The sequence below is a fragment of the Neolamprologus brichardi genome, chromosome 6, assembly GCF_056152115.1.
Source record: "Neolamprologus brichardi isolate AB-2024 chromosome 6, ASM5615211v1, whole genome shotgun sequence".
NCBI lineage: Eukaryota > Metazoa > Chordata > Actinopteri > Cichliformes > Cichlidae > Neolamprologus > Neolamprologus brichardi.
Window position 1 is genome coordinate 19,971,567 of NC_142109.1, and position 15,599 is coordinate 19,987,165.

A 15,599-nucleotide genomic window follows, 5' to 3' on the forward strand; every position below is an offset into this window, starting at 1 on the left:
GCTGCCTACTTGTCTTTTTTTTCTCCTCTCTCGCTCTGTCAAACACAAACACACTAGTGGAAGGTGTTCCCTTCCGATGCAGTGGAAGCGAACAGAAACAACATCAGGCATCCGAGTCTCCCTCATCACTTTACGTCACATTGTTCTTTCTAATTTCATACATTGCACACACTTGGGAGTAAACCTGCGCTTCAACCGCTCGGCACACCTATACATCACTGTCCATCTTCCCACCTTTCACCCCCTCCCTCCATCTCAATTGCTCTTGGTTTCGTGTCTATTTATTTCCCTTCTTTTCTCTTCTCATTTCTCACCTTCGCTCTCTCATGCACGCCTATCTATTGGCCCAATCTTTGTCCCTTCTCCTCTCTCTTCTTCAAAGTTCCGGAGCACAGAGGGTTTTTAGCTGTTTTTCAGTAAATGTAACAAGATCTAGCCTTCTGTTCTGTTCAACACTCCCCCAACCCTCCACCCCCCTGCCCCCTTTTCACAATCTCTACCAGCCCCTCTCTCCTCTTTCTGTCACTTCTACCTCTCTCAGCAGTCTGCTAGTGCACACTTATAGTCGCAAGATAAAACATGCTACCTCTGCCTTATCCCTCTGTGTATTACATAAATCCACCATGGGTATCATTAAGCAAGGCCACCTCCAAACAGTACCTCATTCCATTTAAAGCTCAGACTCTTTGGACTAAATTGACTTGAAGTGGCTTAATTAGAACAGAATAGAATAGAATAGAATTTTTTTTAAGAATAACACAAAAACATACATATTTTTAGATCATGTTTACTTAACAAGTAGGAATAGGTTTATTGCAGTAGCAACAACTAACACTTAAGGTTCATGTATGACCGCTGGGATCCAGTGATGCTCCAGCTAATGCGCTAAAAATGTAAAAGAAACTAACAGCTGCAGGGAATTTCAACTTCTTGCCTTTATTTTAAGCAAAGTTAAAACAGACCGACCCTCACATCAGTACTCTGAAATGTAATTAAAATCATAGTTGAAATGTTCCAGGTACCTGTACAACCTTGCCAACATTTTGCTTTAGCAGTCATTAATACAGCTTAGCTTGGCTCGCTTCGATCCTGAGAATGTTTCAGTCTTTTTTTTTTTTCCTAACTAAAATTTAACTGCACAGAATTTAACATTCAGGCTGCTCTAAAGTGAAAGTGAACCAAACTCCCTGGTCCAAAATCTAACATAAGACTACATAAGTAATACAAGTTGCTACAGAAGAGCTTACTTAAGCAGTTGCTGGCACAAAAATTTGGCTGTTAATTAAAAATGATATACTGAATGTAGCGAGAGCAATTCTGAAAAGTTAAAAAAAAAAATCTGTGAAAACAAAATATTAGGCGCGTTTGTTTTGACTTTTAATAAGTTAGTTAAAAGTTAGTGTACATTTGCATGCATTTCCTATCTCCATCTTCAATAAAGCACTTATTTGCTGCTTTTATACATTAGAACTGTTTCAGTAAATGAGAGATTATTAGGTAAGATGATCATTCAACTAAACATTTATAACCATATATCTATGACAAGCCAGTATCATCTAGAATAGAATAGAGATGTTCTGCATGCTTTATACTGTGCAGAAGAGCAAAGATAATCAAGTGTTTCTTTCATTTGCTTGTTTGAATTATATTGTGTGCTTGCCCATAGAACTGACTTGTGAAATTTTATTCACCAGTAAATATATTCAGATCTCGATTCAGTGTCATAAATCAAGGGTTATCTGCTTCTGGTAGTGCTGCCTGCCTGCTAACACAGTCAGGTAAGAGCAGAATGATGAATTATTATTATTGTATAAAAATATTTTCTCTTACTTGACCCCAACTTGATTGTGAGAGATCACTGGACCCACTCCAGTGTGAAGCATTAAAGAAAAGGTAGTTATTTTAATGTGGTTACTCATGGATTTGCATGTGTGAAACACAAGCGTCGAACTCCCCAGTCACTATGGGTTAACACTTTCAACTTAAATAATTATCCAATTCATAGACAGACACAGAACCTGCAAATCAAGTATGAATCAGATGTGTGTTCTTGTGTGAATCCATTATGTGGCTGTAACTCTGCGAGATCTCTGGGAGGCAAGCCAAGTGTCTCTGGCTGAGTCGCCTCCATTCGCTGTATGTCTGTTCAGTCAGCCACACAGAAGACAGATAGAACTACCAGTCTGCTCACCCCTCCAGTCACACCAATGTAATCAGACCTCAGCAGCCATAAACCACCGGCTATGGACACTCTGCCCAGCCCGCTGTCACACATACTCACACGCATAGAAACACAATCTCAAGTACACAGAAACGAATGCAAGTGTAGAGTCATGCACAAGGACAGATCTGTGTGCGTAAACAGAAATGAAAGCACACAGACGAGAGATGCATGTACGCAAATCTGTACATGCTGACACATACATGCGCAGACTCGCAGCTTTAAGTGAATCATCGAGAGCTGAGTGGTGGGCCTCCATAAGTTTGAGCTTTTTGCCCAAGGAGCTTAGTCCAAGACATTCCTCTCTGCTTGGGCAGGAAGGATGTCTTCTGACCCAAAGGGAATTTTAATCATTTTGCTAAGTGCCACACTCTGCGTGTCTGTGTGTGTGCGTGTAAGGATGGACTACTGTCTGCTCTGTGTGAGTTACAGTAAGTGAAAGCTTGTGTCTTTATCTCCCTCCCGCACTGTCTCTTCCCTTCCATCATTCTTTTAGCACTTCCATCAGTGTCTGTTTCCCCCTCACCACCGCCTGCGTCTCAGGCCATTTTGTGTCTGTTTGTCTTTTTGTTATCTTGTATCTTTTGTTCTCCTTCTCAACAAACTACCGTTCAATGTCTCCCTCGCCCATCTCACTATCTTTCTTCACTCTCTCTCTACCTCTCCAGCTTTGTGGTGTGAACAATGGTGGATGACTGTGCTTTAGGAGATTTACTGCTGGATCCTCTCTCTGTCAGGTGTCGAGACGAAAGGAAAGCGATGACGAGGGGGGGGGGGCTGAGGGGGCCGGGTGGGTTGGTGGGGGGGGGGAGCAGATGGAAGATACAGAGCAGTACACAGGGAGATGAAGAAGGCCGAGAAGGGAGGGAAATGGAATCAGAGGATGACGGCAAAGAAAAGGATGAGACAGAGAAGATTATGCAGGGGAGCATAGAATGAGATAGAATAAGAAAAATGTGAACAGAGTATAGAATAGAAGGAGAGGCTACACTATGTTTTTTAAAAGAGTCTCTGAATATAGTTTGACAGACCAGCCCTGTGCTCAGATGAACGCAGTTTCTCCTTAACTTTCCCTCCTTTTCTCACTTTCTCACATTAACACATCGCAGACACCGGAATTCATTCTGTCAGTTTCAGGTGAAACATGCATTTGCACGCTGACCAGAAACCAATTTGTGTTCTTTGATAAGCATAAAGATTTCCCCATGTCTCATTTTTATTTAAAACCAACTCTCTCAACAATCAAGCCCCGAGGGCCTTGTGAGGGGCAAAAGTTGAGGCTAAATGGTTACTGTGAATGTTTTTCACCCACTAATAGACTAGTTACACACTATACTGACCCCAAAGAGGAAACACGGATACATCTTTAAAGATCTGGCTGAGTGCCATAATGAAAAACAGAACATATATTCACAGATACATTTTATTTCAAGGATGACGTCACCTACCATCACCTTGTGAGCTCTCAAGCGGTGATCATATGTGAATGAAAAGCTACAGTGCTTAGTTATAGGGTTACACTTCATCCATAGACTGTGCAGGTGTATCACACGGACACCTGCTAATTAGTGCTAAGTAACATAAATACTAACATTTTACTCACCTAAACTGAAGCATGCGGGATATTACATGAGTTCAGTTAAACATACAGTAATTATTTTTCAGATAAATAAATATATAACAAGTGTGCCATGAAGAATTTTCTCATATAGTGCAACTTATCCTGCAAATCCAAAAATAACTACATCATAACAGCACAACGGGTTGCGAGGAATGGGCGAGCGGCTACAGGTACTAGTGAGAAAAGGAGATGCAAACAAGGAAGTCACCACTGACGCCTGATTATACAACAAGGCAGGCAATTTATCCTGTTTCGAGGACAGATTTGACATCTCTGCAAAGGTAAAACATCAGAAGATATTTGCTCCTTCTGGATGTTTGTAGAGATAAGCAGTAGGATTATTATACAGCTATTAGCTCAGTGCAACAGATTTGCAGATCATACAGCACTCTGTAGAACTGAGTCTTCAGTACATTGGAAACACACGATTATTTGTGCACCAGTGGTAATAGTTGTGTTTTCAGGTGACTTAATCTGCAAGCACACCTGGACGCATTTATTGTAAAGTGTGTTCACTGACTTGGAGTGATGTTTGCACTATTTAGACCTGTTACACTCTGCTTACACTGAGAACTATTTTCCAAGGAGTAATAGTAGTAATTCGCTTATTATGGAATTACTTGATTTACTAAAAAAAATGCATACCAAGTGTTCAGATCTCGTCTGTATATAAAGAACCAGACAGGATTGAATTATACAATATTATATAATTATCCATATTTCTAGCTTGGATAATATAGTTATCTAATGGTCCTTGGAGCTCAAGGACTTTTTCGTGATGTCCTCTCGAGACTGGAGCTGCATTAGCCCAGCACTGCTTTCTTAAAAGTGGTTGAAAGCACAATTCCTTAAGATTATGACCTGCTTGCTTTTTTATTCCTTCTCCAAGATAATAAAGTGTCCTGTGCTGTTTGCCTGCTTGTCAGCAGGATAAGAATAAACTACACGGCCAAATTTCAAAAATCTTGGTGAAAAGGTGGAACTCGGGCACTGAAGTACTCATTAACTTTTGGTACACCTCCAAATCCTTTATGTGAACATTAGGAAGCAGGACATTGTTCTTGGATCACTCTCTGTGTGCCGTTGTTGTTACTTTAATTCCTGTGCAGAGGCATCGGTACGACTGATACCATTTGCGTTTGTCTGTTAGCAAGATGATTCAAAAACTATCACTCTGTATTTGATGAAAATGGTTTAGAGACATGGAGAATAGGCAAAAAATGAAACGTGTTACATTTTTGCGTAGATCCAGATCACTTTCTTTAAAACTGTGGAATAATAGTTAGAGAGACACTTACTTTCTGCTTAGTTTCAATCAAATATGTTATATTTGACTCCACTTATAAACACGTTACCTAAAAAAACTTCAACCCAAGTTTGGCATCCACATACGAGGAGCTTTAATCCAGCACCAATTTGAATAACTGAACAAATAGCATTACTTGTTAAGCAGTAATTTTAGGTTTCTTTTTAACATCTTAAAACTCATTTTAACATTTAAAACCATTAACAGCATGCACGTATTTCACAGTCAGAAGTCTAAAATACCTTTTTTTTGCATTTTTTTTCAGAGACAGCAAAACAATAACAGTCATGAAGCCACATTTAAACAGACAGATGTTTGACACACGTTCATCACAAATGTGTGCATGCATGAATGACCACCATCGTGTGCTTTGAAGAAAACTAGAAAACCAAAGAAAGGACATGCACTGCGATAGAGAGAAAACAGAAACAGAAATCCTCTGAGGCACCCATCTGTCATAGAAAAAGAGGAGAGGCAAGCTGAGAGACAGGCAGTGACTGCGAATGGTGGTGGTGGTGGTGGTAGGGCAGGGAGGGGGGTTCACAAACTGAAAAACAGCATGTGAGTGTACAGACGTGGACTGTGAGACAGACAAAAAAAGAGAGACAAGGAGAAATGAAGAGATGGAGAGGAGACAGAGACAGGAAGAGGGAGTGAAAGACAGTCAGCTTGAGAGAGTGACAGAGTGCAGTCCTGAGAGGGAGAGTGTGTGGGTGAATGTGAGAGCAGCGCTAGCTAACTCGTCTGTCAATCTAAATCTGTGATTGACACCTCGGGGTCCAACATTCCCCACGTAGCCTGCTGGCTCTTCCTGTCAGGATGTAGGGCATGGGGTCACGCGCACACATGCGACATATAAAGGAAGGATCACATACCTACTGTGAGCTTTGTGATTGGCACACACGCACACATCCGTAACTGAAATGTGATGTAAATGTGCATATGTATGACTGTGACACGCATGCACTTTCAGCATACACACACACACACACACACATACACTTGCAGGCGGAGGGCTGGCAGAGGTGAGGTCTCCTGCGAGGTTCGGTCTCGCTGACTGGGTCTTAACTCTTGACACGTGACCTCTGACCTTTACACTGTCAGCAACGCAGCTTTTCTCCAGATCTCTCTCTTTTCACCAGATTGTCTGTGTGCATTTAGCCAGGCTCTATTTGTGTCTTTATATTTAATATCATTATACAGCCATTATGTTATTTATTATTCAGCTTCCTGCCCTTGTGTTTTCCTTCTGCCTTACTTTCTCTCACATTATCCTTCTCTCTCTTTCTTTCATGCCAGCAAACGACGATTCTATTAACATGCATGAAACTGTACTTTAACTACTTGCACCGTAGTACGAAGAAGATAACAAGGTGGCAAACTGGGTGAAATTGCTGTACATTTCAATATGATTCTGCACGTCCTTCCAAGTACACTCAGGGTGTTTTCTTTTTTGTCCTGTGTTTTTTTTTTCTATGTCCTTTCTTACAGCGTGAAAGTCAAATGGAAACTTTCTTTTGTGCATGCATACAATTAAGTGCATACATGAAAGATAGTATCAAAACAAAAGACACATTTATGCATATTTAATGAGATGCACACGGCTATAGATTAAAAAAAAACCACAATCAAATTGAAAAAAGGTTCAAGGTCAGATTTGAATAAGAACTGAGAACTTAAAACCTAATGGTGGATAAGTTTTACCACAGACTCCGACCTTGCTGAAATTCAGTGATGTAACTCTGAAATGCTGAAATGACATGACACGTTTTTTTAAAAATCTGTGTGGCTGCATTGTCGATGGTGTGAAAACGACTGATTTCTCCAAGCGTCATTTGGTTCATGGGTAAAAATGAGACGAACCAAGTGTTATACGTTGAATTTTGTGTCTGTATAGCTTTCGTGTCCCTTTAGAAAATGTCACATGTGATTTACATGCACATACACACAAACAGTAATAAGAGGAGGTGTCCATCTGGCAGTCTGTGTATGTGTGCGTTTAAGTTTGTGTGTATGAGTGTGCACCAGTAGGGGTTTGTGACTAATGGGGTCATTATTGATGCTGAGTCAAGATTACTGCTGATAGCAATGGTTGGATACCGACCTAACGAGTATACAAATACACACATAAATGCACACACACACACACACACACACAGTTCCCTCCCTCTGCCTCTTGCTCACATACGAACACACACAAACACACACCCACATTTTCATTTTTTCAGGTTCTCGGAGGTGCACTTATGCACATAAACCTTCCACCTCAGCTAATAAACTTACTCACCCAGACATCCCCCTCGCAACCTCTCGAGACCCCCTTTGTTCTTGCACACACACACACACACACGCATACAAATATTCACATGCTTACACATTTAGACATGCACATCACGCTCTGCATAACCAGACAGGCAGCAAGTGTTTTGTGCACTAATCAGTCACTTCATTATTTTTCCTAGTTTTCCAAGTGCAATATCCATACTCAGCCCCATTCTGTGCATACTCTAACATACAGTGTAGCCGAAAGAAAACCGCGTTTGTTACCAAACAGCTGCGTGTAATGTCCACTCTGTTAAGTGTGCCCCGGCAGATATGCTGTGACAGTTAACCGTGTGCAGGTAATGGGTGAAAGATTTGAGATGAAAAATTTAATCTCAGAGAATTGGAGCGGTGCAGAAAAAAAACGAAAGAAAGAAAAAATCATTACTATGAAGAATGTGAACAAAATCAAATGGGAGCACTTGTTGTGTAGAGTTCAGCGGTGTGGTTAGAGGATATCTTTAAGTTTTGTGGTAACTGTTTGCAATATCATGCGTGAAATATGAGATTTTGGATGCCCCCTTTGAATGTAATAGAATTCAATGATATTCTTAAAGAAAATGAAGTGAGATGTTGTGAAAAGACTCTGCTAAATGCTTGAGTATTGGTGTCAATCCAAGAGTGATAATCTTGACTCAAACCTCACCCTCAAATATACTGCTCAAAAACATTAAGGGAACACTTACATCATACATTGGATTGTGAATGAAATATTCAACCTGAAAATCTTTACCGGCATGCATTGTGTAACCTTTTGAGAACAAAATGATGTAAGAGTAGTCAGTGGAGTCGAGAGCAGAGTTCAAAATAAAGTTTTAGTTGTTCCCTTAATTTTTTTAGGAGCATATAAACATAAATGTTTGAGCACTTATAGGGTTCATTCACCTATTCCTCTCTGCCTGAGCACATTTAACCCAACTCACACTCCAGAAGAAACTAAGAAGTACTTGCCCAAGGATAATTCAATATGCAGACTAGAGGAGTCGGGGATTGAACCGCCGGCCTTCCAATTGGTAGACAACTCCCTCCATCTCCCAAGCCATGGCCACATGTGTGCCTCTCTCCGTGTGCTACGGCAATTTTCGTTGTTCCTGAAAGCCTCTGTTTCTAAATCAAGACTTTTATGAAGTTCTGCTGCCCTGAGCAGACCATTAACATTTCATATCACCCTGGCTCACTCCCTGTGTTGCTCCCATGGGCATGTAGCAGAAATTCCCTCTTTGTATAATCCCAACAGACTTTAAAAGCAGACCATGGTGACCACACTTTTATTATCGGACCTCAGCTGTGTTTTTTCCAGTTTTTTTTTTTTTTTAAAAAAGATGACAATCAGTGTTAAGCATTGACCTCAAGCAGAATCTTTTTTACACGGACTGCACTCCAGTAAATGCTCATTTTGACAAACTGATTTGCATAATGCCTATGGAAAAAGAGGTGTGATTTTTTTTAATCAGCGTAGAAGCGTAGGAAGAATTTTTTTCTCTTAAGTTTCATCACTTTGCCAGACTTTATAGTCTTTTTTTCTCTCACTATGTCCTCACTTTCTTAACATTCACCACTCACTTGTCAGTTCTGAAGCACAGCTTGCCTTAAGTATCGGGGTTCAGCATGTAAGCTCATCTCATTATCCCCGTTTGTGTATGTGTGTATGTGTTTGTGTGTGTGTGTGCGCGCACACTTCATGTATGAGTGTATAACTGACTGTGAGAGTGTGAGTGAGTGATGGGTGTGTAAGCCTCCCTCTCTTGCGCTCTGTTTGAAATAAAGCGACAGATAATCGCAGGGCTCTGGTGAAGCGAGCTCATCTGAGCGCCAATCGATACGGGTGCCATAGCTTCAAAGCAACCCTTCAAAGAGGAGAGAAATAGCCATATGCTCTTCGTGTTGCTGTGTGTGTGTGTGTGTGTGTGTGTGTGTGTGTGTGTGTGTGTGTGTGTGTGTGTGTGTGCCAGAGAGCCAGAGCAAATGTGTGGGGAGAGAGAGAGTGAGAGAACAAAAGGAGGAGATGAAATCAGGGAGTCTCCGTGTGTGCAGATGAAGCTGTTTTCATTTGGTAGCAAACATTATCATATCACAGTTGACACGCAAAGTGGTTGTGATGCAACTGATGTCACTATTTAAATTGGACAAAATCATTGTTTCGTTAGCTGGTAATCTCCTGATATTATGGCTCTGTCATCTTTTATTCAGCAAACCGGCAGCAGCTGTGGCCTTTGTTGAGGAAATGGGCTAGGAGGAGAGAGACACACTCTCTGTCTCTGTCTCACACACACACACACACACACACACCGAGGCGAAGTTTAAAGACTGAAGAAGTGAATAGACTATACACTATACCGAGAGACAGTGGGAACTGAACACTTGCAGGAAGTTAGAGTGTGAGGACGAGAGAATGACAGTGAGAAAGGGAGACGGAGGTGTACAGAGATGTGTTCGTAAGTGAGACTAAAAGAGGGAAAGGGGGGAGAGAGAGAGATCCCCGAACCACGCTGTGTTTAGCAGTGCCATCTCACCTTCCAGAAAGTGAAAATGAGAATGTATTTTTGACTCGTCGGTGGAAAAAAAAAAAAAAGTCTAGAAGTTTGTGCTTGGGAGTGAGTGTTACAAAATATGTGTTTTCTGTGCACTCAGACATGCGTAATTCTATTAAGTGTGTGCGTTTGCGTATGTGTGTGCAAGTTCAGAAAACAAGAGAATGTATGTGTATACAGCATGTGTGTGTGTCAGCATGTCTAATTAGCTGAGACATGCAGGTGTAAAACAGTAATTAATGGCACAACTGACTGACTTCATTATCTCCACATGAGCTTCTCATCCTGGCTCAACACACACACACACACGCGCACGTGCACGCACAAATACAGAAACATTACAACATGCTTCTGAATGTACAGTAGTGTGAGAGAATGTGTGTTTTACTACAAAATAGCAGCGCAGTGTTGACTAGATGAAGTGGACACAATCATTGCACATGTCGCCGTTCGGACACTCAGACACTCATTTAGTTTGCAAATGGACTCATTACTAATGAATCACAAGCTGCTTTAGAGCAGGCTGAGCACACAGTAATGGTTTGGCCATCCTCCAGAATTTAGACACTACAGCGCACACATACACTCAGACACACACAAACGCACACACACGCTTGCATTGACAGAGATTGAGAGTGAGTGTCCAAAAGCGCCAATTACCTTCACATCCAATGTAAGAGAACAAGCTGGAAAGCTAATTATAAGTCCCCCACATGTAGATGGAAACCGTTCAAGCTCTCTCTTACACACACACAGACACACACACTTAGGCCCGTGATATGTGACCAGCAATAGCATTTTCTTGTTTTCGTCTGTGGTTGTTAGCTTGTTATGGGAAATATGTTTGTGACATTGGATCATTAGCATAAGTCATGATACAACCTCTGAGCCCAACTAGCTTTATTGAATCATCAATAAGACTGTATAATTTAGTGATTCCAGTTTTAGCCAGATTGATTTACACTTCAGTACCCTGCCAGGCTTGAATGGGATCAAATGAAATTAGATGCCTCAAAATGCACCATGTTGTCACTCAGTAAGTGGAATAAATATGTTTTTTATTTATCATTCAAGTACTATCAATCTTTTCTCATGGTCGTCTGCCAAGACATAAATATTGCTGATGGTCTCTCTCTCTCTTTGTGTCTCTACCCTCTCTGGTGAGTGAGTGATATGGCAGTGATTGGACAGAGTAATTGGTCCTAATGAACATGTCAACAGACTGTTTCTTTCTCTTTCCATTAAACACAACTGGATTAGATTTACTGTGCTTACTCTAACAGCTTAAAGACTCCATCAGTAGGCCACTTTCTGCACGCACACACACACACACGCACACACACACACACACACACACAGACACACAGAATGGCTTAGCTCAGTAGATCAATGGCCCCTTGGTCAATGTCTCCTTAGGGAGGGTTATCTATCTGCTCCTCACTAATGAAACACTCTGATCGTGAGTGTGTGTGTGTGGGTTTGAATGTCTGCATGCACTCATTGGTAAGATTGATTTTAAATTATATGGATATGGAGTCATGTAGCTTAGTCTTAGGTTAATTACAGAGCGCACCATCATGTATATGTGTGTATGTTGTCAACGTTCTTATGAATATTTAATTTAATTTAAGGAAAACGACATTAGTACGAGTACCAACGTAAAATTGCCGTTAATTTGCTAACTCTGTTTCACTGTTAAGCACTCAATATAAAACCGGGTTTTGAAACCTATAATATGCAAATATAAGAACTATTTCTTACGGTTTACATTCCAGCCACACTTCTTCTTTTTTTGTTACTCTTCACTCAGTGGCCATGTTTTAAATATGTCATGCTGCTACCTGGTTAGACACCCTTTTGCCTTCAGAACGTCCTTAATTCTCTGTGACAGAGATTCAGCAACGTGCTGGAAACAGTTGGTCCATGCTGACATGATAGCATCACACAGTTGCTGTTGATTTGTTGGCTGCACATCCATGATACAAGTCTCCTGCTGAATTGAGATCTGGTGTCTTTGGAGGCCATTTGAGTATGGTGAACTGTGTCCTATTCAAGAGGTGTACCCCGTTTTGATCGTTACTACCAGCAGGAAATGCACATAGTCATACATGGTCAGCAACAATGGCTGTTCATTTGGTACTAAAAGGCACACCGTGTGCAAAGAAAATATCCCTGACACAGTTACACCACTGCCATAACCCTGAATCTTTGGTACAGGGCTGGATGAATGCATGCTTTCATGTTGTTGATGCCATTTTTTGACCCTAACATCTGAGTTTTGCTACAGAAATCAGTCCAGGTAACATTTTTCCAGGTTTCTACTGCCTAATTTTGGTGAATTCGTGTGAATTGTAGGCTCAACTTTTTGCTCTTAGCCGACAGACCCCCAGTGTGGCCTTCTGATGCTTAGGTTATCTGCTTCAACGTTTGATGCAGAGATGATCTTCTGCATACTTTTGTTGTGGTTATTTGAATTGGTGTGGTCTTCCTATGAGCTCAAAGCAGTCTGGCCATTCTCCTCTGACCTCTGGCATCTACAAGCCATTTTCACCCAAAGAACTCCTGCTCACTGGATATTTTCTGTTTTCCCTGTAAACCCCAGAGATGTTAGTGTGGGAAAATCCCAGTAGAAAAGCAGTTTCTGAAATATTCAGATCAGCTGGTCTCACAGCAACAGCCATGCCACATTCAAAATTACTTCATCTTTCTTCCTCCTTCTTTGAACTTTAGCATCATGTGATTAGATATTTGTGTTAATGAGCAGCTAAACACCAGCACCTACTGTAATAAAGTGACTGTATATATATATATATATATATATATATATATATATATATATATATATATATATATATGCTATGTAGCTAACAATTCATTACACAACTTCTCTTCATATTAAGTGAGTAAAATGAAACCTGGGTTCTATTTTAGTAATCTATTTTAATGTTGCGAACTCAGCTAGAAGGCACAGACATGATTTTTAAAGTTTGGTCAACTTTTATAATATCTATGTCAGCATTTCTTACTTTAGCATCTGCTTGTTACAGTTTTTTAATTAGGAAGCAGTTTTCTTGGTCAGTCTTTGTTTATTTTGTTTGGGTTTTTTCTCTTCTTTTTTTTAGGCATGTCAGTGTGTTTTAGCAGTGTGAATGTGTGTGCTATCTCTCTCCAAAGCTTCATGAATTGCAGCCAGGAGAATGTGACAGTGTGAAGTAGAGAAAGTCAGTAGTTGGCAACGGATAAGAGAGAAGAACAATACCTAGCAAAGTAGTATTTTCTGCTTTAAACTCAGGTTTGAAGAAAAGGAAGAAGGATACATGCTGTACAGAGATATTTTTTTTTAATTTATAATGCCTTACAATTTTTTTCTTTGTTTAAATTCTGTTTACATTTGAGCAGCCCCATCAAAACTAAACTTAAGAGCAGCTTCTTTTATTTTTTATTTTTTTGAAGAAAACAACTGTCAAGTGACATTCAGAGCAGCAGAAATGGTTTCACTTTGTTTCCTCTTGTAAATCTTCTCCATATTCTTAGTCAAACCTGTCAAAGCACACCTGCTTGACATTTAAAACTTTAAATAAAATCACAATCATTTTATCGTATTTCATGTAATCTGTCAGTGTAAAACACTGATTAAGTGATGTCATTAAAAATTACTCAAAACTGAACTCAAGAGGTAATTGTGCTTTTGATAACTACGTCCAAATGAATTTCACTGGACTTCTTGGAAATTGTTGAAATGACTCTTTACATCCTCACAAAGAATTATTTTTCAAAATGCATGCAGGCCAGTCAACTATAAATGCTCAGTACTCTATGTGTTGCCGAAGGCAAGGGAATGAAATTGCAGAGAAATGCACAACAACACTGCTTGTGAAATTAAATCACTCCTTCAAAAAATGTCTGTAGTTTTATCTCAGATGTTTTCCTGTAAAGTGGAAAGTTGTTGCACCCTATGGTAATCTAATTTCAGTCTCTCTTTTTTTACCCCTCTCGTCTCCCCTCTTGTCCTTCCCTCTCTCCTTCTGCCTCTCCCCTGTTTCGCTCCTTTTCTTTGCAGTTTGAAGTGCTGAAGTGCTTCTTAAGGTAAGAGTGTCTCATTTCATGTTTTCCTTTTCTTGTTCAGTACTTTTCTTCGTCTGATTTTCTACCCATAAAACACAGCATGCCATCAGCACTTGGCACAGTGTGTGTTTCACGGAACAGTCTGCGTCCTCAAAAATTATTTGGCTCAGTATTCTGCTCACTGAAACACAATGAAATTGTGTTAAGATAACAAAGAGACACTCTGGGTAGCACTCCCACTGCACTCAGCTGGTATAGCCATGGTCTGAAATGTACAGAGCAGAATTAGAAGCCAGTATTACACTGTCCATTGGGATTTTATAGCACGTGTGATATATTTTCATCCTTGTATTAGGCAATCAATATTTTTAAATCAACATATAATGAGAAGCTGTTTGGCAATTCCGTACACAAACTATAATAAAACACAGTAAGTCCTCTTCTGAGGCATCTTACGACTGAATCTGAACTCGTCTGCAAATCAACAAGAGCAAAAAAAAATAAAAAAATAAAAAAATAAAAATACCTTACAGTTTTTAAAAGGCAATGCCAATATTGTTGTTTATTTGTAGACTACAGGTTTCAGCTTTAGTAAATCTCAAACTTATTACTTTCAGGCTGCAATGTTCTGTAATAATATCAGCAGACTCACAATACTTTCAAAAGAAAATTAAATGTGCTTCAATGCCATACAGCTGGGTTTGACCTTGTGTTTGGGCATAAAAGATGTCTCTGTAATATCTGCAATGTCACTGTTATGTGGAGTTCTGGTAAGAGGACACCAAGCACAGGCACTCAGGCAGCATGAATAGGAAAAGTAACTTTAATAAACTAACTAGCAAAAGCAACAAACGCTGTAAAGGCCAGACAACGCTGATAAAAAAGACAAATGGCAAAGTAATCAGAAGACTAGAGATGCAACGCTCAACTGGGATGCAACTGGAATCAGAGAGTTTCCAGTGTTCTTGGCCTGGAAGGTCACATTACCTTTTCATGTATGCACAACACGGGAACAGCAGCGCCACAGCTACATGCTAACATGTTGTTAGTGTAGTAGCCCCTCACTTTGAGTGGAGACAGTATGGAATGTTTGCCAAATAAACCATTGGGGGACTACCATGAAAATGTTTGTAATGACAAACTTAATAAGACACTGAAATGACTATCATCCAGCTGAATATGAACATTTTAAAGATGCTAACAAAGGCAAAGTTGCTAAAGCTAAAGCTATCCAGAGCTCAGCCAGCAGCGTCAGACTGAACAGTGAAAGGATGAAAGCAGAGATGATGGAACAGGTGAAAAAGACAAAATGGTTAATATTCTGTTATCTTTTGAACTTATAACCATACTCATAACTCAAACTCATAACCCTACCGAAAAATGATGCAAGTAAATGATGCTCCTGTTTGGTAAGATAAAATACAGGTAAAGATGATTGTACAACAACTCAAATATTTCTACCCCTTTTCTAAGAGCAGAAAACTTTTTTTTTCAGGTGTTTAAGTGAGAGAAGATCTAGTGACTCACTAAAGT

The 15,599-nt window shown here is 40.1% G+C and overlaps 1 protein-coding gene across 17 annotated transcripts in view; it reads left to right on the plus strand.

The window, feature by feature from the left end:
- Nucleotides 1-15,599, plus strand: part of ptprdb (protein tyrosine phosphatase receptor type Db) — a 150,019-nt gene that overhangs the window by 7,518 nt on the left and 126,902 nt on the right. For all 17 annotated transcript variants that reach the window (XM_006787305.3, XM_006787304.3, XM_006787311.3 and 14 more), the window contains exon 3: nucleotides 14,062-14,087. The gene's annotated coding sequence lies outside the window, so the exon portion shown is untranslated. The remainder of the gene's footprint in view (nucleotides 1-14,061; nucleotides 14,088-15,599) is intronic.